The sequence below is a fragment of the Hemitrygon akajei genome, chromosome 15 (assembly GCF_048418815.1).
Source record: "Hemitrygon akajei chromosome 15, sHemAka1.3, whole genome shotgun sequence".
Classification (NCBI taxonomy): Eukaryota; Metazoa; Chordata; class Chondrichthyes; order Myliobatiformes; family Dasyatidae; genus Hemitrygon; species Hemitrygon akajei.
The window spans coordinates 23193630-23218197 of record NC_133138.1 but is presented as its reverse complement, the minus strand read 5'-3'; the positions used below and the strand labels follow the sequence as shown (position 1 = coordinate 23218197).

Here is a 24568-nt window from a genome sequence, read left to right as displayed (position 1 = left end):
TTATTTTAAACATGCATTGTGCCAATGGTGGACCTATGCCAGGTGCACCTGAAACATCACCTTGCAGTGATCCATCAATTAAACTAATAAAGTTTGCAGACAACATCATTAAGATAGGACTAATCATCAGAGGCTCCCAGTATCAGGTTAATAAAACAAAATCTTCATGCCATCTTAAAAGTTTCTTTCCACAGGCAGTTAATCTGATCAACCATTCTGGTTAGTCCCCCCTTCCCCTCTATTTATTACCTCAGTCACTAAACTACACTGCAAACACTTTACGCCATTTTTACAATGCTACTTACATTGTAAAAACATACTGGTATTTATGTATATATGCAAATTTTATTCTCTTTATGTACTTCTAACTTTATTGTTATATAATTTAATATTCTGTGTAATTGTTGTACGTTGTTTTTGTTGCACCAACACACCACAGCAAATGTGGAACATGTAAATGTGTATGGTGAACAAAGTTGATCCTTGATCGTTAGTGTGTGCACAATGTGTAATAAATCTGTTCTGCCCTTGGATTGGCACATATCCCAGACAAAGCAGTGTGCCGCTATTTGTATCTGTAGATCTTTGCGTTCAGATTAATCTGATCGACTGTACCCACTTCAACACTTTTTGAGACAACTTAAATCTTAGATGCACTTGTTTATTCCAGCGTTTGATTTGATGAGCTGCCTATGCCTCTGCGTACTGGAAGTAAGATAAAACTTATATCAGATCAGCACATTACAACAGGTTATAACTGATTGCAATAAAACTGCTTTGGCGTTGGACATGAATGTTATTTCGGTGTCAGGATAACCCATGCGTTTTAAAATGGGCTAAAGTCGATCCTTGCCGTTTCCTTAAACAGTGTATATCCTATCTAAAACCAGGACGCATGTTTTTAAAATTGCTTACTCATTATCATCGAACAAGACATTTAATTTGTATTTTATAGAATCCTCGGAATTTCCTGAACATTTCCTCCCCACTGTTCTGGCTGAACAAAAGAGCCACCCAGTTGTAACCCACTTTCCAGCTCTAGGACTATAGCCCTCAGGGTTGCTACATTTCATCTGTTTATCTAGATGCGTTATAAATGCAATAAAGGCTTTTGCCTCCGGCGCCTTTAAGGCGTGGAGTTCGAGACCACTCATCGTCCCTGGCAAAAAAAAATCTCCACAACTCTTCCCATTCTCCGCCAATCACTTTCAATTTTTGCACTTTTCGTGGGTTATTGACCTCCATAGTTACGAAAAGGGGTCTTTCTTTCACCCTCTATTCTATCCCCTCATGTTTTTTGCACACCTCAATCAGACAGCTCTTCCTTCAGAACGGAATGTTTCAGAGCTATTTAACCCAGGAGGAAAGGTAGAGGAGGAACAGGTGGATGTTGGAACACACTTTAAAAAAAACACCACCACGCTGAAAGTGAACGATTTCCCAAGGCTCGCCCGTTTGACAGTGTCCACTGATTGGACTGAGAGCGAAGCTGGTATCAATTTGAATGAGGGATGTGATACTGCTGTTCAGGGCTGCCTCTCATTTGTCTGCATTCACATCACATCCTGTCCCTCGGCAGGAGGGCGCAGCCCAGCTGTCTGTCACACTGTCCTCCCGATGCCTGCAGAATCCCTGTGCAGTAACACTACATCAGAGGCAAGAGCTTGCTCTCGTGTTCACATAGAGAGCGGCTCGATTTCTTATTCCACGAGATTCAAACCAGCCAGCCGAAAGCAGCACTGACAGCAAGAGCCCTCTGTGGCAGCAGCTGCTTTTGGTTTAGGGAAGATAAGCCTATTCTCCCCTTTAACAAAATAGATAACAATGTTTCTGGTCTGAACACACACTTCAGCCTGGCCAAACCTTGAAGAAGTGCAGCCACACTGTCTGAAGCTTCTCAAGTCACCAGAATCTCTCGCGGTCGCAGACTGAGAACTGAAACTGAAGGTTGCTGTGAGGTAGGTGTTGTGCTGTGGAATTCCACTAGTTTGAGTCTGACTATTTTAAGTTGTTGATCGTACAAATCTAGTTGCTATGGACACAGGTATGGTTTGCAAACCCAGCTATTACTGATAAGTTCAACTGTACTTCAGGGCGAAGCAAAGCCGAGTTTACATCCCCGCCACGAGCAGAGCTTTATTTAAGTTGTCGAAAAATGATTTTAAAATAATTTTTGTTTTATATTTATTTATTGCCCTATTCTTCATTACTAGGTCTGGGACTAATAACCCCCACAGGCACTGATCATGATGAGTTTAGACTGTGCTCCTGAATGGTCGCTGGCATGGGGAGCTGTCAACCCTCGTTGCAGTCTTTTCCTATCAACGTCGACTGCACATGGCAGAACCTCACTTTACTGAGGCCACGCTGTACTGTTAGCGAACTGACGCGTCCAGATGCTCGATCACAACAGCTTTCTGTTTAGTCGTTGTTTTTTTTTATGTAATTGTTTGATGACATTATATTAAGTCACCCTCGCAGCTCCTGCATAAAGTATTTTGTTTCCATTTAAGCCCCACGGTGGCAGGCTAGTTCCTTGAAGCACTTAATTTGCCGAGTTGTTGAATTGCAAATCTTCCCCAAAGCCCCTGCAGACTGATATTCTGTTCAAGGTTTCACTTGTACAGTTGTTATCCTGTGATACGTGATGTATTGCTGAGTTTTTTTTTTAACACGATTGATCTATAACGAGGTTGCACAGTGAGCGAAAAAAGCCGAGCAATTCACTTGAGTCTGGGGAGTAGCGTCTGTCTCGGTGTCAACTGCGTGTGCCTGGGATAAAAGGTTATCCTGGCGCTTGTGCCGGCTGCACCGGCCGTGTCCGTTTGTCACGGGCAGCAATTGCTCAGATCGGACAAACCATAAACCAAGTGAAGCTACATGAACGGCTCAGTCACGTACGCCGCTGTGTTGCTCGGAGTTGAGTTTTACACATGCACAATATAAAATAGGGAAGTTGCATATTGCTCATGACAGCACTTGACTGGAGCAAGCTGCTTTGATGCTGTGGAGGCCCAGCTTTCATTCATCTAGCATTTCAGATAGACCGGGCAGCTTTTTCTGAAGAAGTGCTATTCTAAACTCTGAAAACCTATTACATTTTTGCCGTAACAACTTTGCCCATATGCTTTGATAAGTCCTGTCTAATGATCAGTTAATTGCAATTCTCTAGATGTACAACACAATTAGAGTGAAAAAAAGTATTAACTCTTCTCAGAAGCGTTTGTACATTAATTCATTACGATTTCGTTTCCTCAAAAAGACTGGATGGTGAAGATAAATCCCTGATTCCAAAGGAGAATACTTGTTTAAATAGGATTTCAAAGAAATATGTATTTACACATTTTACACTGCTACTGGAATTGTTTCAGATCGACAGGTCGAGGTTGTTTCTGCTGCCATGTTGTTACTGAATCTGTGCTGACAACTTCTGAATTTACACCCTCTTCATTTTCCCTTTCCGTGTAACGTTGGCCTGGGGCTTACAGCTGAGAGGTGAAGGGAGGTCATTTGGGGCCGATTGTCATCCATTCAAACATCCAAGCTGGGAACTGATAGTTCTCATGGTGAACATTTTGAATGATTTATGCGATGACTATTCAAACAAGCGTTAGCCATGTAGCCTTATTGCTTATCAATAACTTCCTTTCTGACTGTAGTGATTCCCAGACAAGTCATTTTCATTTCAGGGAGTAAAAACATGGCCAGACCACTCCAATCCAACCTGACATCATGACAAACATCAAGATTGATGGGTGTGACTCAAATTAATGAACTCTAAACCAAAGTAATGTGCGTCAATTGATAGAACTCCTACTTCCGCAGTAGGAAGTTGTGATTTCTAGATACTTCTGAAGTGTGTGTATCCAATCAAAATGGGTTGTTCTCAAACATGTCATCTTAAACTGTGAACCTGTATGCTAGCTCCCTTTTGTTTTCAATTTGATAAAGAAATTGCACCTACATTTGTCACCGCAAATTGTCTAATGGTCAATAAAGTGCTTTTTCACTGATGAAGGGCTCAGCCTAAAATGTCGACTGTTGACTCTTTGCATGATGCTGCCTGACCTGCTGAGTTTCTTCAGCATTTTGAGTGAGTTACTTGGGTTTCCAGCATCTGCAGAATTGCTTACGTGCATCTTTTTAAATATAATCACTTTTTGTAAAGTATGAAGACAGCAGCAAATATGTACACAGCAAGGTCCTATGGAGAGCAAAGGTAAATGATCACTTGTTTTTAGTGGTATAAAATGATGGATATCTGGCTCTGCAACTTCATCAAACTTGTTCTTAGAACATTACCATAGATTCTTCCTCATCCACCACAAAGGAAACTCAAGATCCTGGTTTAATTCTTAACCTGAACGCAAGCATTTGTGAAAGTTTAGTACTCTCATCAGAATTACCTTTCCCTCCTGAACCTTCCTGTGTGCTGGGATACAAAGATCACCCTCCATATCCTGCCTTTGCATTGCAACGTGCACTGGCTTTGAGAAATATTTTTCACATCATATGAAAACAAAATTCTTCAGTGATTTGCTTTTAAAAATATGTAAAAACAGTAGACCTTTCAACACATTACATCTCTGTTGGACATGCCTTAAATGACTGATTTACGATTGCCATTGAGTTTTGTAGAGAACTGTGATATAATTTTCCAAGAGGGTGGTATTTTTGTACATTAATTTAATATTGACAGGGAATAAAAATGGATTTTGACAGTTTGCTATTAATATATGGATTGATATTAGAGGAAATGAAATTTGCCACAACAGGGGACTGCAGATTATCAATATAGAGAATAACTTATCCAGTTACTAAAAAGCATAAATCTTTGATCATGCTCTGTTTAGAACAGTTTTAGTTTGCTATTTGAAATGTATAGGTTAGTGGTTTATTAAATTGATACTTTGATTATATAGGCACCTATGCTTTCCATTGTGCTTGATGGACCTGGAATAAATCACAACAGTTAGAAATCCAAAATCTATAAAAAATACCATTTTGGAACTATACGGCACCTTAAGTCAGAAGTGAAAATAAAACAGGGGGTTGACAGTTTTGCTGTAGGCACTTGTCCTGAACTGGAACATATCAGGACAATGGGGATAAGCTTTTACCCTGACAGGCTGTTGTTGGATATTTTGGTAAAGAGCTGGGAAGCAGGTCAATGGTACAAAATATAAAAGTACACACTGGAAGATGTATATTGTTTATCCTTACTTCCCTGAGAGGGTCTTTGTGAATTGTTACCTTCACATCTTTTGATACAGAGCTTAGCTATATTAAAAGGCAGGTGTGGTCAAATATAGACTGGTCGGAATAGTAGGGTTCACTGCCATTAGGATTTCATGATCTTTTTTCGTGATGATAGATTTTCATTTCCGCATTTCCTTTTGAGCTATGTTTTAATTTTGGAAGTGTCAGATAGCGTAGGCACTTTCACTTCTTCTTGTCAGTGAAGATGTTTGCATTTGAAAGGCTAGATCAGATCTAGGAAACATGAATGTAAAATATTCCCAAATGAACTCAGTGAAGTTCAGGGAATGCATGCCAAACACTGGAGGAACTCACCATCTATGGGATGTAATAAGTAGTCGACGTTTCCGGCTGGGAACTTTCATCGGAATTTCCATCATCTCAAGATTTCCAACTTTCTTAAGAATTCCTCCATCTGCAGTATCTCTTGAGTTTATGAAGCTCAGGGGAGCTTTCTTGACCCACAGAGTATTCAGACTGTGCAGATTTCACAGTAAGATTTCATTGAAGCAAGTAACATAGAGAGTTCAAAGGGAAGCTGGTAAACACATAATTGATAGGTACTAAAAGATGGAGGAAGCACGTTGGATCAAATGTTCTAGCTGTGTTTTAGATACCTTGTAATACTAAACAAATTTCTCAAACTGCCTTGGTAGAATTTGAGGTGAGAAAGGAACTACTAATTCCTGCCTTCGGAATAACTCTATAACATAATCACATTACCCTTTTTGTTCAGTTCCATAAGGAAGATTATTTGCATTTAGATTCTCCTTTGCAGTTCTGATTAATTATAAACTTTCAAGGATGGCAGTTACTTATTTCAGCTGATGTTTAGCTGGATTTTCCCAATTTACATTATTTCCTATAAGAGGAAGGATTTATGATTTGATATTATATCAACTATATATCTGGTGTAATATCAGACATATATTTTATGGTACATCTTATTAATGTTTCTGAACAATCTTTAAGATGATTTTATATAGTTAATAAAAAAAATGAAAAATACGGTCATAATTGCTTGGTAAAAAAATAAGTTTGGCCAGAATCTTAATTTTTACATTCAAACTTTACGACTTAAGAACCTAAAGGACAGTGTTCATGCTGCAGTGTTGAAGCCTGGCAAACCTTGGTGCTGGTCTAGTGAATGTTTAAAGTTAGTGCGGCTGTTTAAGTGGAGGCCATCCACTGCCTGGAGTTGATGGTCTGGTAAATTTGCACCAGTAACCAAAGATGTGAGTGAGGTGGATCTTGGATTTGTTCTCATCTCCAATTGGTTGCTGCAAGAGACTGAACCCTGTAGAATCAGCTATCAGCAGACACAATTTATCTTATGAACCTATCAGATGTATTGACTCTTATTATTAATTGCAAACAGTTCATAATCAGTCTGAATCAGTTTCACTGTAACAAATTAAACAAGCCACATGGAATAAGGCTGCAGACACCAACAAAGAAAAGGAAAACAATTATGAATTGCAACAGAATCACGTTCTTAATCAGACTCAAGATTCAAGTACATTTATTATCATACAGCCCTGAGGTTTGCTTGCTCAGAGGAAGCCACAAAGCAAGAAGCCCGGAGGGATCCAGGATTGAAGGATGTCCGTTTAGAACAGAGATGCGGAGAAATTACTTTAGTCAGAGGGTGGTAAATCTGTGGAATTTGTTGGAGACCAAGTCGTTGGGTGCATTTAAGACAGAGATAGATAGGTTCTTGATTAGCCAGGGCATCAAAGGGTTCGGAGAGAAGGCAGGCAAGTGGGGATGACTGGAAGAATTGGATCAGCCCATGACTGATGAGCTGACTCGATGAGCTGAATGGCTTACTTCTGCTCCTATATCTTATGGTTTTCGAAACATTCTGAATCTTCTTTGTTAGCTTTTTTCATTTTGATTCAGATAGTGTTGTGGTTTGGACCATGTTATTTTCTATAAGTTATATGAGAGGTCATTTACCTTTTCATAATACTATAATTTAAAAAATGATGTGAGGTAACTTCTTTGGTTACATGTTCTAAAGCTGTGTACACATATCGAGGCTTGTTGCCATCCTGAAATTTGGTTCCCTTGACATCAATGGGACTAAATATACTGAGATGAGAATGATTAGCATCCTACATTTGTACACGTTTGCACTAAAGATGGGAAGAAATCAGATGCAACATAGATTTGGTTCAGCGAGAAGGGCTTCTGTTTTCTGAGGTGGAAGCAATTTCTTTCCTTTTGCCAATGTGCACGCAATTCCGCCAAACAACGTTCAACACCTTGGGTCCTTTCCAATGCATTATTTCTGATGTATGGACATGTTTTTGGGTAATTATCCACTCGTAGGGCTTAATAAGTCACAAACCACTCCCAGATTCCACAGCGTACAGTGGTTATCACCGGTACACAAGTAAATGATCAAAATCAGGAAACAATTTCAGATCTGGTTATTTATACAGGAGGTAGTGAGTACTCAATTGTTTAGTACAGTATATTCAGGGCTAACATCATATCCAAGATGTTGTCAAGGTGCAGCAAAGTTTTATTGGAACATCAGTGATGATATTGACTGACAGAGTAAGTACAAAGAGAAGCCTGCAGCTTCACTGCTTCCAACTCCTGCATCTGTTTTATTGCTCTCTCATATGCTCTTGTGATAAGTACATTTCAGTCTCAAAACTTTAACTGACTAGAGATGTGCATTTTCATTTTTTTTTTTAAATGACATCTCTTTCCAAATCATTGAAACTTCAGATAAATGCCAGTGTCAATGCCTGCCAAAGGGGACACCAAGTCTGCTTTGGGATCTAAAGTTAATTTTGGTATAACCAGCTGAATTTTTATTCCAGAACTAGCTACAACTGTATAGTCTCCTAACAAGACATGAAATCATTCAATTCTAATTAAATGTATAGTACTGGGAGCATTGCTCAAGACTTTAGACTAACACTTACTTCTAACGTTTCCCAATCAATTTATCACTGCTTAGGTCATCATCATCATCATCATGTGTCATGTTGTGTGACATGGGCGATCATTGTCTTGCAACGGTACCATGATTATTTTTGGTAAAGTTTTCTACAGAAGTGGTTTGGCCTCTTCTGGGCAGTCGTATTCAATATTCCTCAGAGATTGTCTGCCTGGTGTCAGTGGTCGCATAACCAGGACTTGGGATGTGCACCACCTGCTCCCATGGCTTCACATGACACTGTGAGGGGGGGAGGGGCTACACTTTGCCCAAGGATGACCTGAAGGCAGCAGAGGGAAAGAGCGCCTTACATCTTCTTTGGTAGAGATGTATCTCTGCCTCTTCACCCAACGGCTTAGGTCCAATGTGTAAAATGGGATGAAAAGGGAAGCAAGAATGCCAGGCTTGCAGAGCTTTTCAATTAGTTAATAGATTCCTCTTTGACAATAATTTGATTAACAGGAAAAATTAATACTGTCTACCTGAAGCTGAACGAACCTGCAACACTACTTCATGAGCTTGCATGTTGATTTCATTTCCAGAAATTTGAAAAAAAAACCCACCCTGTGAAGCATGTAGGATTATCTGCTTTTCAGGAGAGGATCTGGTCTGCTCTTAACCCAGTTGTGTCCTAACCAAATAGTTGCTGTGTGAAATTATTGCTCGTCATAGTATAGATAAACTTTGATGATCTAAAGTTCAAGGTGGGATATCTGGTTTACAACCCAAGTGGGGTTAAAATCAGATTAGTATGGATTAGTTAGGCAGTCACGAGATTGGAAAATTAAATTCAGTTCGAGAAATGAGGTAATGAATTTGAGAAAGGAAACTAAGGCATGTGAATAGCCTCTGAAAAGCCTAGAGGAATATGACGTCCACCATAAAGGACCCTCACCATTTGGGGCAGAGCTTCCTCTCGTTATTCCCATCAGGAAGAAGGTACAGGAGCCAGAAGTCGCATGCTCAGTGATTAAGGACAGCTGCTTTCCCTCCATCATCAGATTTCTGAATGATGCATGAACACTATGTCATTATTTCTTTTCTGTACACTATTTATTCATTTTGTAATTTATTGTAATTTTATGTTTTTGGATAGTACCATTGCCACAAATGAGCACATTTCATTGATAATAAATCTGAGAAAACCTGCAGATTCTGGAAATCCAAGTAACATGCACAAAATGCTGGAGGAACTCAGCAGGCCGGACAGCATCTATGGAAAGGAGTAAACAGACGACTTTTCGGGCCGAGACCCTTCCTCAGTCCTGAAGAAGGGTGTCGGCCCGAAGCGTCGATTGTTTACCCTCCAGCAGTTTGTGGGTGTGACAAGGACCTTGACGAGGATGGTTTGGACCAAAGTGCTGGAGTACCAGAGTCTGGAACCGAGACACAGTATCAAGCTGGAATGAAAACTGAGCAAAAACAGAACGCCAAATGATATCTCTACTTTGGCTTACAAATGAGCACTGACCCTCAGTTCAGCTGCTCCTTAGATACTCAATTCTTGGCCCCCAAAACATATCTGCCAATTATTGGGACCGTCCTGAACCTTTAAAGGGGTTGCACTTGCTCTCCATACTCCAGAGAATTGGAGCATCTAAAAACTGGCATGGGTAAGAGCACCTTGTAACAGGACACCGCTCCACCCATCCACAGCGTAGCTGGTCAGAGAGATGGTGATGGTAGTCATGGATGAGAGCCAGATCGAAGATGTCTCTTTCAGGCACCCAGCACCACTCCTTGGGTCCTAATCCTTCCCAGTCCATGACGTATTGACGAACACCCCGAACACTATGCGAGTCCAAGATTCTTCTCACTGTGAAGACTTGTTCTCTGTTGATGAACCCAGGTGGCAGCGGGGCTGATGGTGATGGGGCTAAGCGTCTGGTGCAGACAGGTTTTAATTTAGAGATGTGGAAGGTGGAATTAATTTGTAGGGTCTTAGTGAGCAGCAAGATGTAAGCACCAGATTTAATTTCCTCAGGACCTTGAAGGGTCCAATGAACTTGGGTGCCAACTTTTTAGACTCCACCCAGGGAGGCAAATCGTGAGTGGACAGCCAGACCTGTTGCCCAGGCTGCAAAGTGTGTTCCTGTCTTCTCCTTCGGTTCGTCATGGGTTTTCGCCTTCTGAGTAGAGGCCAGGAAAATCTCTCTTGCCCAAATCCATTTTTGCATGTGGTGTTGGATGATCTGTGGAATTCTTTGCCCAATGAAGCAGTGGAGGCTACCTCAGTAAATATATTCAAGACAAGGTTGGATAGATTTTTACGTAGTATGGAAATTAAGGGTTATTGGGAAAAGGCAGGGAGGTGGAGATGAGTCCATGACCAGATCAGCCATAATCTTATTGAATGGTGGAGCAGGCTCGACAGGCCAGATGGCCTACTCCTGTTCCTCTTTCTTATGTTCTTATTATGAGATCTTCAGCCGGAGGGTCCCCAGCCTTGGATTCCTGTTTTGGAAAGCGCAGTGGAGGATAACAAAACTGGCACTTGAACAATGATATCCTGTACGCCAAATGCTGTAAGGTGTTGTGGGCGACCTCTACCTACATCAAATGGTCGCACCACTCATCAGGTCTTTCTGAGGCCTGGCATCTTAGGGTAAGTTCTAAATCTTGGTTGGTTCTCCCCATCTGGTTGTTGGACTGGGGGTGAAGCTGAGAGGAAGGACGTTGTTTTCCCAATCAGTGTACCGAACACCCTCCAGTAATGTGATGAGAGTTAGAAACAGAAACATAGAAAACCTACAGCACAATACAGCCCCTTCAGCCCACAAAGTTGTGCCGAACACGGCCCTACCTTAGAAATTACTGGGCTTGCCTCTACCCCTCTATTTTACTAAGCTCCATGTACCTACCTAAAAGCCTCTTAAAAGACCCTATCGTATCTTCCTCCACCACCGTTGCCGGCAGCCCATTCCACACACTCACCAAACTCTGAGTAAAAAACTTACCCCTGACGTCTCCTCTGTACCTACTCCCCAGCACCTTAAACCTGTGTTCTCTTGTGGCAACCATTTCAGCCCTGGGAAAAAGCCTCTGACTATCCACACGATCAATGCCTCTCATCATCTTGTACACCTCTATCAGGTCACCTCTCATCCTCCTTCACTCCAAGGAGAAAAGGCCGAGTTCACTCAATCTATTCTCATAAGGCATGCTCCCCAATCCAGGCAACATCCTTGTAAATCTCCTCTGCACCCTTTCTATGGCTTCCATATCCTTCCTGTTGTTAGTTGACCAGAACTGCGCACAGTACTCTAAGTGGGGTCTGACCAGGGTCCTATATAGCTGCAACATTACCTCTCGGCTCCTAAATTCAATTCCACGATTGATGAAGGCCAATATACCGTACGCCTTCTTAACCACAGAGTCAACCTGCGCAGCTGTTTTGAGTGTCCTATGGACTCGGACCCCAAGATCCCTCTGATCCTCCACGCTGCCAAGAGTCTTACCACTAATACTATATTCTGCCATCATTTTTGACCTACCAAAATGAACCACCTCACACTTATCTGGGTTGAACTCCATTTGCCACTTCTCAGCCCATTTGTTGATCATGATCCAAGACAATGTCCACCAGGAACCCATGGACCCTGAAGACCTGGTCCAGGACAACATCCTGTTCTTCTCACATCTCACCGCAGATCGTAGCTTCTCTAAGGCGATAAACTTGCAGGCTTTTTGAAAACTAATCGGCAATTACCATGATGATGGTCTTCCCCTTTGATGGCGGAAGACCCGTGACAAAGTCGATGGAGACATGAGCCCATGGTTTTTCTGGGACAGGTATGGGATGGAGGAGACCTTGAGGTTGGGTTCGGGGCTCCTTTTGTTCCAGGCGCACAGCTTGCATGCCTGCACATACTGCCAAACCTCCTTCGTCATTCTAGGTTACCAATGCCTTCTCTTGATACGCTCGAGAGCCCTGGTAATCCCTGGTTGAGCAGTATTTTTCAATGAATGTCCCCACTGCTATACCTGGACTGGATGGAATTTGGGATGAGCAGCCAACCCAGAAGACCATTCTTAGGAAACTCTCTTTGTGCATGGGCCATATGAACAAGAGAGTCGATGCCCCAATGAATTGGTGTTACCACCTTGGCTTGGGGCAAAATGATGGTAGGTTGATCCTCTCATTCCTGTTCTTCAAACTGATGACTAGTGTCTTATAAAGACTCCGCACTATCCATTCAGCCCATGGAGTGTACTCCGCTATTCCAGCATGGTTGATCCTGAATCCCAGTCAAACCCATACACCTGCCTTTTTGCCATATTCTTTGATGCCCTGACCAATCAGGAAACTATCAAACTGCTCTTTAAACATACCTATGGACTTGACCTCCACCGCAGTCTGTGGTAGAGCATTCCACAGATTCATTACTCTTTGGCTAAAAAGATTCCTCCTTACCTCTGTTCTAATAGGTTGCTCCTCAATTTTGAGGTTGTGCCCTCTAGTTCTGGACACTCCCACCACAGGAAACATCCTCTTCACACCCACCCCATCCAGTCCTTTCAACATTCAATAGATTTCAATGAGATCCCGCCCCGCCCCCCGCATTCTTCTAAATTCCAGTGAGTACAGGCCTAAAGCTGCCAAATACTTCACATATGTTAACCTCTTCATTCCTGGAAACATCCTTTTGAACCTCCTCTAGATTTGAGGATTCTCTCCAATGACAACACAGTCTTTCTGAGATGTGAGGCCCAAAACTGTTGACAATACTCCAAGTGTGGCCTTACTAGTGTCTTATAAAAATTCAGCATTATCTCCTTGCTTTTATATTCTACTAGACAACGTGGTGACACGTTGGGGCACCCTTTGAGAGAAGGGTAGTGCAGTTTGAGGTGACCAGAATGAACATTAAATTTTCCTGAATGCTATTGGTATAGTTTTGCTTTGGAAATTGAAGAAGAAAATCTCAGTTTATTAAAGAAGAATGATGCGTAGCAAGGCAAATATAGCTCCTCCTCGTTTAATGAAGGACACTTTTGATGGCATAATTTCTAGTTGATCTGCCATCTGCCATCCTTGTGCCTCTTGTCATAACTAGATGAGAACTAGAGGCCACAGTTTAAGAATAAGGGGTAGGCCATTTAGAACAGAGATGCAGAAAAACTTTTTCACCCAGAGAGTGGTGGATATGTGGAATGCTCTGCCCCAGAAGGCAGTGGAGGCCAAGTCTCTGGATGCTTTCAAGAGAGAGTTAGATAGAGCTCTTATAGATAATGGGGTCAAGGGATATGAGGAGAGGGCAGGAACGGGGTACTGATTGTATATGATCAGCCATGATCACAGTGAATGGCGGTGCTGGCTAGAAGGGCCAAATGGCCTACTCCTACACCTACTGTCTATTGTCTATTGTCATTCTGGAGACATGCAGTCGTTTCATCTGCCGTCTCTTCATCTCTTCTGTTGTTTATTCTTTATCCTGGAAATGTGTATTTCTCAGCTTCTTTGTCTCTTCCTCTCTCCTCCTTCTATGCCAGTCATTTTGGAGACGTGCACGCCTCTCCTCCTCTGTCTCTTCTTCTCTCATCTTTTTTGTCCTGACTCTTTGATCCTGGAGTTGTGCGGCCCTGGCCTCATCCAATTCTTGTTCTCGCCCTCTCCTTGCCTCTTGGCGTCATCTCTTGACCATAATGTCCACCTTCTTTTTCCACGTGGCATAATTAGGCTGATCTTATTTTTTTACCCTAATGCTGGATAGAAGATACGAAGCAGTAACACCAAAGCCTCCAGGATGCTGATTATTCTTGATGATGTGGTTGGCGCTCTCCTAAACGGACGTGATATAGTCACCACTGTCCTTTGACTTCAGCAAAGGGTTTGATGGGTGTCTCGAAGTACGTCACTACAATAAGATTTAATTATCTCTTATTGATGGATCGCAGTTTGATCTGTCCCAACCCTGGACATGCCGATGGTGACCAGCAGAATGTGACCGCTGGAAATAGAGCTGCCCTGCCCTTTTTCTCCGGTTGGTGTCGCTGCTGTGAGCATCGTGAGTGGCTTCTGAGGCTGGCTGTGTGCATGCGTCGTGGTGTTGCGTCGCTGTTTCCATCATGGCTGACATCGGCTTTCAGGTGAAAGCGGGGCTGTTGATTTTGGCGAGTGAGCAATTTTATAGGAATATATAACCCTAAACTTTGCCTGCATTCTGTAAGTTAGCGCATTTTAAGTCGATTTAGCCAAAAATAGTGCCGCTGTAATGCACCGTTTGCGCTAATTGGAAGTCACAAACAGACAAACAGAGCATGAGAGTTTTAGTAGTATATAGATTCCGCTTGAAATAAATGCCAACATTGCATTTGCCTTCTTTACCACAGACTCAATCTGTAAATCAACCTTCTGGAAGTTTTGCACAAGGACTCCTAAGTCCCTGTGCACCTCTGGTATTTGAATTTTTTCCCCGTTTAGATGATAATCTGCACACATATTCCATTTACCAAAATGCATTATTGTACACTCCCAAAGAATGTATTCCATCTGCCACTTTTTTACCTGTTCTTCCAATTTGTCTAAGACCTGCTGCAATCGCATTGCTTCTTCAGCACTACCAAGCCCTCCACTTATCATTATATCATCCACAAACTTTGCCGCAAAGCCATCAATTCCATTATTTAAATCATTGACAATGTGAAAAGTAGGGGTCCCAATACTGACCCCTGAGGAACACCACTAGTCACAAGCAGTCAACCAGAAAAGGCTCCCTTTATTCCCACTTACTGCCTCCTGCCTGTCAGCCATTCCTCTATCCATGCCAGTATCTTTCCTGTAACACCATGGGATTTTACCTTGTTAAGCAGCCTCATGTGTGGCACCTCATCAAATGCCTTCTGAGAATCTAAGTAATTGACATCTACTGTCTCTCCTTTGCTTATCCTGCTTGTTACTTCCTTGAAGAACTCTAACAAATTTGTTAAGCAAGATTTCCGATTACAGAAACCATGCTGACTTTGACTTGTTTTATCATTAATCTCCAAGTACACCAAAATCTCATCTTTAATAATAAACTCCAACACTTCCCCAACCATTGAGGTTAGGCTAACTGGTCTATAATTTCTTTCTTTTGCCTGCCTTCTTAAACAGTGGAGTGACATTTCCAATCTTCCAGTCTTCCTGGAGCATGCCAGAATTAAGTGATTCTTGAAAAATCATGACCAATGCCTCCATTATATCTTCAGCAACCTCTCTTAGGACTCTGGGATGTAGTCCATCTGGTCCAGGAAACTTATCCACCTTAAGACATTTGGGTTTGCATCACAATTCTTCCTTTGTAACAGCAATGGCACTCACTCCTGTTCCCTGACACTCATGAGCCTCAGGTACGCTGCTAATGCCTTCCTCAGGGAAGACTGATGCAAAGTACTCATTAAGTTCAGCTGCCATTTCTTTGTTCCCCATTGCTACCTCACCAGCATAATTTTCCAGTGGTCCAATATCAACTCTCACCTCCCTTTTACTCTTTATAGAACTGAAAACACTTTTGGTATCTTGCTTTATATTATTGGCTAGTTTGCTCTCATATTTCATCTTTTCCCTTCTTATAGCATTTTTAGTTGCCTTTTGTTGGATGTTAAAAGCTTCCCAATCATCCAACTTCCCCTGCACTTTTGCTGCCTTATATGCCCTTTGCTTGGCTTTTATTCAGTCCTTTACTTCCCTTGTCAGCCATGGTTGTCTACTCCTGTCATTTGAGAACTTCTTTTGTGGGACATATCCATCCTGTGCCATGTGAGCTATTCCCAGAAACTTCAGCCTCTTCTGTTCTGTCATAATCCCCCCCCCCCCACCCAGTATTCGCCTCCAATCCACCTGTGGAAGCTCCTCTCTCATGTCTCTGTAATTCCCTTTATTCCATTGTGATACTGATACATGTGACTCATGCTTCTCCCTCTCAAAGTGCAGTACAAATTCAATCATATTATGATCACTGCCTCCTAAGGGTTCCTTTATGTTGTTCCCTAATACGATCTGTGTCATTACACGCCACCCAATCTAAAATAGCCTTTCCCCAAGAAAGCTCAAGTACAAGCTGCTTTTAAAAGTCAACTCATAGGCATTCAACAAATTCCCTCTCTTGAGATACAACACCAACCTGATTTTCCCAATCGCCTTGCATATTGAAGTCCCCCCCCCCATTACAATTGTGTCATTATTCTTATTACTATCTTTTCCAGTGCCCTTTGCAATCTCAACGCCTTATCTTGGCTAATTGTTGGAAGTCTATATATGATTCCTATAATGTTTTATTTTACCCTTGCATTTTCATAAGTCCTTCACCAAAGATTCAACATTGTCTGACTCTATGTTGCCTCTTTCTAAAGATGTAATTCTCTTACCAACAGAGCCACACCACAGCCTATGCCTTCCTGCTTGTCCTTTCGATACAAAGTATATCCTTTGATGTTAATCTCCCAATTGTGGCCTTCTTTCAGCGACGACTCAGTGATGCCCACAATGTCATGCCGATCAATCTCTTAATTGCGCCATGAATTCAGCCACCTTATTCCAAATGCTACATGCATTTCAGTACAGCACCTTCAGTCCTGTATTCCTCGCCCTTTTGAATTTTGCCTCTGTAGTACAATTTAACTCTTTGCTTTGTCTGTATTTGCACCCAATCATTGGCTTGTCTTACCCTATATTCATGTTACACCTATTAGTAACTTGTAAACCTGTTGGTTCATCCTCAGCCCTATCATACTGGTTCCCATCCCCCTGTCATATTAGCTTAAACCATTCCCAACTGGTCTAGCAAACCTGCCCGCGAGGATATCGGTTCCCCTTGGATTCAGGTACAACCAGTCCCTTTTGTACAGGTTCCACCCACCCCAGAAGAGGACCCAAATATCTGGAACTCTGAATCCTTTCCCCCGCTCCAATTCTTCAGCCACACATTTATCTGCCACCTCATTCAAAGGTTGAAAGGTCCAATTTAATGTCAGAGAAATGTAGAGAATATACATTCTGAAATACATTTTACTTCACAAAACATCTACGAAGACAGAGAAGTGCCCCAAAGAATGAACGACAATTAAACGTGAGGACCCCAGCTCCCCAACTTCTGCACGTAGCGGCAGCAAGGCAACGATAACCCCTTCCTCCCCCCCCGACAAAAAAAGCGCACCCACTGCTAAGCACAGGCGTGAGCTGCGTGATAGAAAAGACACAGACCTTGCAGATACCCCAAAGACTATCACATTTCATCCAGCATTCGAAAAACCACAGGTTCTTCCTCTCTTCTAATAAGGGAGAGGGAAATGTCCCTCATTTTCACAGTGAGCAGGAGACGTAACAGCAACCTGCTGGTTTACGATGTTAAAAAGTCTGTTTCATCGCTTTTTATGAGCTCTGTGCCTGAAGATCGCAAAGATCTCAGGCCTTCAGGCCTACAGCGAAAGATTTTCTGGCCTCCCCGATGACACACGAGTCTTCAGTCGTGACACAGACCCTTGATCCACCCATCTCCAGAGCTCCGAGATCTTAGGCTTCCAAACTCTATGCCAACTGTCAGGCCAAACCCTTGGTGTGCCGAACAACAACGGCCAGTCCTGAAACGGGTCCCAATCCCACAAAGATCTGAAGTTTAACTCCAGGTCAGGGTCTTCAAAAGAACACTGAAAGGGAAAAATAAAAATATTAAAGATGTAAATAGAGCTTTTTCTGAAGATGCAAGCAAAGGAGTTGCTGTTTAGCGCCATCTTAACTCCACCTCCAACTCCAACTTCTATTCCTATCCTTACTGTCATGTGGCACAGGCAGTAATCCTGAGATTACTACCCTTGAGGTCCTGCTTCTAAGCTTCCTTCCTAGCTCCCTGTATTTTGTTTTCAGGACCTCCTCCATTCTTCTACCTATGTCATTGGTATCAATATGTCCCACGACTTCAAGCTGCTTACCCTATTGTGGTCACGTTCAGAAACATTGTGCACCCTCGCGCCTGGAAGGCAAACTACCATCCATGTTTTTCTTTTGCATCCACTGAATTACCGATCCATCCCCTAACTATAGAGCCCCCAGTTACTGCTGCCATCCTCTTCAGCTCCCCACCCTTCTGAGTCAGACTCAGTGCCAGAGGCACAGCTGCTGTTGCGTCTCCCGGATAGGTCCACACCCCCTCCCCAAAGGCACTCAAAATGGATTATTTATTGTTGAGGGGAATGTCAACAATAAAGGGGTGTTCTCCACTATCTGACATTCTCTCTTCCCCCTCCTGACTGTCACCCATTTATCTGTATTCTGTAGCTTTAGGGTGACTACCTCCCTGCGGCTCCTGTCTATCACCTCTTCACTTTCCCTAACAAGCCCAAGGTCATCAGGTTGCAGCTCCAGTTCCTTATCACGGTCTCTGAGGAGCTGCATCTCCATTCATCTGGTGCAGCTGTGACTATCCGGGAGGCTGGTAGTCTCCTGGAAATCTCACATTTGGCACCCAGAACAGAACACCAGCCCTGCAGACATACCCCCGATTCTCTCAAGAGTTAAATAAAGAATGAACTTACCTACTTACCTTGCCTCAGCCTGTTCTCGCCGAAACCCTGTTGAGCCAAAGCCTTACCACTCTGACTTAGACCATTCCGACGATGCCCGCTCCCATGATGGTAGCTCCAGCAGACGGTACCCTTCTTTCATGCAGGCTGGGTTTTTACAGCTCGTCACCAGACTTGTGCAGGAATGTTTCAATTGCATCTGTGCCGTACTCCAATCAAAGACACTCTGAATAACTTCCTGCCTGTCTTCGTTGGACTTCTGTGGGAATTCATCTACTGCGTCTGCGACACAGTATCTCGGAGAACATTGTTTTTAAAGGCCTGAAAACTGCCGGGGCATATACAAGGCTGATAAGCATAACCAGGTACTCGTAGTACCTCGCTGGTATATTGAATGCAGTCTTCCACTCATTGCCTTCCCTTATATGGACCAGATCATATGCACTCCTTAGGTCTAGCTTAGTGAATACTTATGCCCCTTGGAGGGTCTCAAAGGCAGTATCCATGAGTGGATGGGAGTAACGATTCTTGATTGTTATGCGGTTTAATCCTCTATAATCAATAAATGGCCACGCGCTCCCATCTTTCTGTTGTGCGAAGAAGAAACCTATGCTGCCTGGTAAGGTGGAGGGCTGAATGAATCCCATAGCAAGAGCTTCCTTTATATATTCTTCCATTATGCTTCTCTCTGGATCTGAAAGCACCTATAATCGACCACGTGGATGACAAGTACCAGGCAAAAAATCTATAGCACAGTCGTAGGGTCGGTGTGGTGGAAGAATCAAGGCCTTTCCATTGGTGAAGTCCTTGTACAGGGAAGGAACTTTGACCAGCCTGGGTATTGCAAGTTCTTCTGAACCCCTCTTCAAAGATGACTGCTGAGGCTTCTTAAGTGGCAGGAATGGTTCCATTGCCATCTCAGTCTTCTCCCTACATCCTCTAGACACACTTGTATCCTCAGGTGATGGCAACGAGATATTACAGATGGTCCTAGAGCCCCAGAACAGGCTCCAAGCATGTGCTTTTAGAAGTCTTTTTAGTCAGGACCTGGTGGCTGGATCCCTTAGGCTTCAGGTAACCTCGCACTGAAGTCTGTCCCCTTACCGTCGTTGGTCTTGGGAGAGTCTGAGGGTCAGAAAACCACATCACAAACATACATTGAAACAGTAATGACCAAACGATGATTCTCCCCTCTCTCTAGTCCATGGATGGGTTACAGTGGGACAACTAAGGGTATCTGAAGTTCAGCAGTATGAGTGGTGAGTCAATAATGTAGAAACTAACGTCTTCCACATGATCTCCTATCCTCGTCTCCAAGACCACAGTTTTCTGCTGGATCAGCCTGGAACCTAGCTCATGGCTGTCCAAGACAGTTGCGGGCATGGACTGGCTCAACTCTTGCAGTGGTATTGATGCACCATCAATAACTCTCGGAGACGTGAGTCAAGGTAGGCTTTTATTAGTTGGAAGAAAGCACCGTCAGCAGCAAGAGCCCACCACACAACATCCTGGAGATTGAGGGAGGAGCAGTGCCTCCAATCGCCTTTATACTGGGGTCTGTGGGAGGAGCCACAGGAGCAGTCAGCGGGGGGGGGGGGGGGGGGGGGGGCGTGTCCAGACAGATATATGTAGTTCACCACAGGTATAATGAGCTGATGGGTGGTTCCTAAGTCCAGAAAATTACCTGCTGCCCCAGAGCCCATAAAAGCCTTCACCTGCCTCAAGTTCTTACCCCATGTGAATTCCATCGTCAGCACAAACCCAGAACCTGTAGGATTGGGAGTAGTGGCCGATATTGTCACAGTCCTCCCCATGTCGGATGGTCTTAGCAGTCCTCCAGGCGGCTACAGCTTCGGACATTCGGCCCGCAGGTGATTTGCTTCCCCACAGTAATAGCAGCAGGCTCGATTCTGACATTGGGACGGAGAGCCTCGTAACCAATCTGGATGGGCTTGACAGATTCCCAAGCAGGAGGCGGGCTGGTCATTGTCTGAGATTGGGAGTATGGAACCACAGTGGATTGAGGCCGGGCTTGAGCTAGCCTTCTTTGACCTCTTAATGTATTCCCTCTTCTGCTCTGCCACACGATTTGCAAGGCAAATGAACTGGTCGATGAGGATCTCTAAGTCCCTGTTGGGTCTCCCAAGGTGAGGGCATCCTTTAGTTTGACCCAGAGTTCGTGGTGGTACAGAGTGGCCTAGGCTTCACCATTCCAACCACTCTCTTACAGCAAAGTTCGGAACACAATACTGTAGTTGGCTGCTGATCAACTACCCTGATGCACCCTCAGAAGAATGTTCAAGGATCTGTTTGTGCCTGTGGGATGATAAAATACCATTCTCATGATGGCCATGAATCCTCCCGAATCTGTGCAAATCTCGGACCTTCATTCTCAATGTGAGTGGCCCAGTCGAGGGCTCTCCCTATCAGGAGAGAGATCATGAAGGTCATTTTTCCGCGCTCTGAAGAGAACCGGAATGGCTGGAGTTCAAAGACCAATGAGCATTGAGTGAGGAAGCCGTAGTAAGAACCTGGGTCTCCGTTGAATCTCTCCATGGTTAACAGACCATAAGACCATAAGATATAAGAGCTAAAGTAGGCCATTCAACCCATCGAGTCTCCTCGACCATTTAATCATGGGCTGATCCAATCCTTGCAGTCATCCCAACTCCCCTGCCTTCTCTCCATACCCTTTGATGCCTTGGATAATCAAGAACCTATCTTTCTCTGCCTTAAATGCACCTAATGTCTTGGCCTCCACAGCCACTTGTGGCAACAAATTCCACAGATTTACCACCCTCTGACTAAAGTAATTTCTCTACATCTCTGTTCTAAATGGATGTCCTTCAATCCTGAAGTTGTGCCCTCTTGTTCTAAACTCCCCAACCACAGGAAATAACTTTGCCATATCCAATCTCTTCAGGCCTTTATAACATTTGGAATGTTTCTTTGAGATATCCCCTCATTCTCCTGAACCCCAGGAAATATAGCCCATGAGCTGCCAGACATTTCTGATATGGTAACACTTTCATTCTTGGAAATGTCCTCGTGAATCTTCTCTGAACCCTGTCCAATGTCAGTATATCCTTTCTAAAATAAGGAGCCCAAAACTGCACACAATACTCCAAGAGTGGTCTCACGCGTGCCTTCTTGAGCCTCAACATCACATCCCTGCTCTTATATTCTATATCTCTAGAAATGAATGCCAACATTGCATTCGCCTTCTTCACTATCGACTCAACCTGGAGGTTAACCTTCAGGGTATCCTGCACAAGAACTCCCAAGTCCCTTTGCATCTCTGCATTTTGAATTTTCTCCCTATCTAAATAATAGTCTGCCTGTTTATTTCTTCCACCAAAGTGCATAGCCATGCACTTTCCAACATTGTATTTCATTTATCCATTCCCCTAAACTGTCTAAATATCTCTGCAGGCTTTCTGTTTCCTCAACACTACCTGCTCCTCCACCTATCTTTGTATCATCGGCAAATTTAGACACAAATTCATTAATCCCATAGTCCAAATCATGACATACATCATAAAAAGCAGCAGTCCCAACACTGACCCCTGTGGAACTCCAATGGTAACTAGCAGCCAGCCAGAATAGGATTCCTTTATTCCCACTCTCTGTTTTCTGCCGATCAGCCAGTACTCCAACCATGCTAGTAACTTTCTTGTAATTCTATGGGCTCCTAACTTGCTAAGCAGCCTCATGTGCGGTACCTTGTCAAACGCTTTCTGAAAATCCAAGTACACCACGTCTATTGCATCTCCTTTGTCTACCCTGCTTGTAATTTCCTCAAAAAAATTGCAGTAGCTTTGTCAAGCAGGATTTTCCTTTCAGGAAACCATGCTGGCTTTGGCCTATCTTGACATGTGCATCCAAGTACTCCGTAATCTCATCCCTAACATTCGATTCCAATAACTTCCCAACCACCTAACCACTGATGTCAGGCTAATAGGTCTATAGTTTCCTTTCTGCTGCCACCCACCCTTCTTAAATAGCGGAGCACCATTTGCAATTTTCCAGTCATCCGGTACAATGCCAGAATCTATCGATTCTTGAAAGATCATTGTTAATGCCTCCGCAATCTCTCCAGCTACTTCCTTCAAAACTTGAGGATGTAGTCCATCAGGTCCAGGAGATTTATCCACCCTCAGACCATTAAGCTTCCTAAGCACTTTCTCAGTCGTAATTTTCACTGCACATTCATCACTTCCCTGACGCTCTTGAAGTCCGGTAGACTGCAGATGTCTTCCAATGTGAAGACTGATGCAAAATACACATTCACTTGCTCTGCCATCTCTGTGTCTCTCATTACAATATCTCTAGCGTCATTTTCTATTGGTCCTATATCTACCCTTGACTCTCTTTTACCCTTTATATACTTATAAGACTTTTAGTATCTCCTTTGATATTAGTCGCCAGCTTCCTTTCATAATTAATATTTTCCTAATGACCTTCTTAGTTTCCTTCTGCAAGTTCTTAAAAGCTTCCCAATCCTCAATCTTCCCACTAGCTTTGGCTACCTTGTATGCCCTCTCTTTTGCTGGATGTACTGGATCCACAGAGCAACTGATAGCCTCACCCGAGTAACTCTGGCATCCTCCTTGTGATAGCTGGTACATGATGGCCTGGAAGTCTTGTATCTCCAGGTTCTGTCTGGAATTCCTCTTGCAGTTTCTGGCCACAGCAGCTGAGAGACTCTGATACCCCGCTAGATCCTTGTCAGCTCAATCATACTGTGATGAGAGACCTTGATGAGGATGGTTTAGACTCAAGTGCTGGAGCATCTGAGGCTGGAATTGAGACACAGTATCAAGCTGGAATGAGAACTGAGGGAAAGCAAAATGCTGGATGATATGGCTAGACGAACCTCAGTTAAATACTCAATCCTTGATGCCCAGAACATGATTGTCAATTAATGGGACTGTCCTGAACCCCTGAAGTGGCCACACTAGTTGGCCCTACTCCAGACAGTTAGAGCATCTAAATCCTGGAAGCTGGCACAAAAGGGAGCGTTTCGTAACGGTGTATATTTCATTGATAATAAATCTGATTCTGATTTTGATTGTAGGAGCAGGAAGATGATGCTACACCTACATAAAAAGCCTGGGGATAGGACAGGAGGAGTATTGTGTGAGGTTTTGATCACTACACTGCAGTAAAGTTCACGTACAAAGGGAATGCAAAAGAGATGTGTGAGAAGTCCTGCAGAAAGGTCTCGGCCCAAAACGTTGGCTGTTTGTTCAATTCGTTATTTGCTGCCTGGCATGCTGAGTTCTTCCAGCATTTTGTGTTTGTTGCTTTGGATTTCCAGCATCTGCAGAATTTCTCATGTTTATATGAGGATATCAGTAGGGTTGAAGAATTATGGTTAGGAGGAGAGAGATCTTGGCTGGCATTGTTTTATTTTGGAAAATAACACCAATCAAGTCTGATACTCCCTACCTAAAAGGATGATTGAGGCTGAAAGCTAGAGGTATATCATATTTAAATCAATCTCGACATGCAATATAACTCTGCCTGCAAGCTTGTAAATCAACAGTTGGGATATGGGAGTGGCACAAATCGCTAAATTTTTGAGCAGCCTGTGTGTGTTGAGTGAAATGGCCACCCGCTGTGATTTGTACACTGTGGGTGAAGTGAAAACCACTGTTGCTTTTTTGGAGGCAACTTCGTTGTGGTGATTTAAGGAAGTTTACATATGTTTTCAGAATTAACTTTTGGGATTAGATTCTATTTGCATTTTCACATCCCATTTTTTTTTGTTCTCATGCAATGTAGAGTCTATATCCTCAACAGAATACAAGGGAATAGAAGTGATTTGCATGAAGTACTCAGTTGAGTTAG

At 43.2% G+C, this 24568-nt stretch overlaps 1 protein-coding gene across 7 annotated transcripts in view; it reads left to right on the top strand.

Annotated features, from left to right (window-relative positions):
- Positions 1-1646: 1646 nt before the first annotated feature.
- tenm2a (teneurin transmembrane protein 2a) overlaps positions 1647-24568 on the top strand; it is a 2964155-nt gene continuing 2941233 nt past the window's right edge. For all 7 annotated transcript variants that reach the window (XM_073067293.1, XM_073067288.1, XM_073067292.1 and 4 more), the window contains exon 1: positions 1647-1958. The gene's annotated coding sequence lies outside the window, so the exon portion shown is untranslated. The remainder of the gene's footprint in view (positions 1959-24568) is intronic.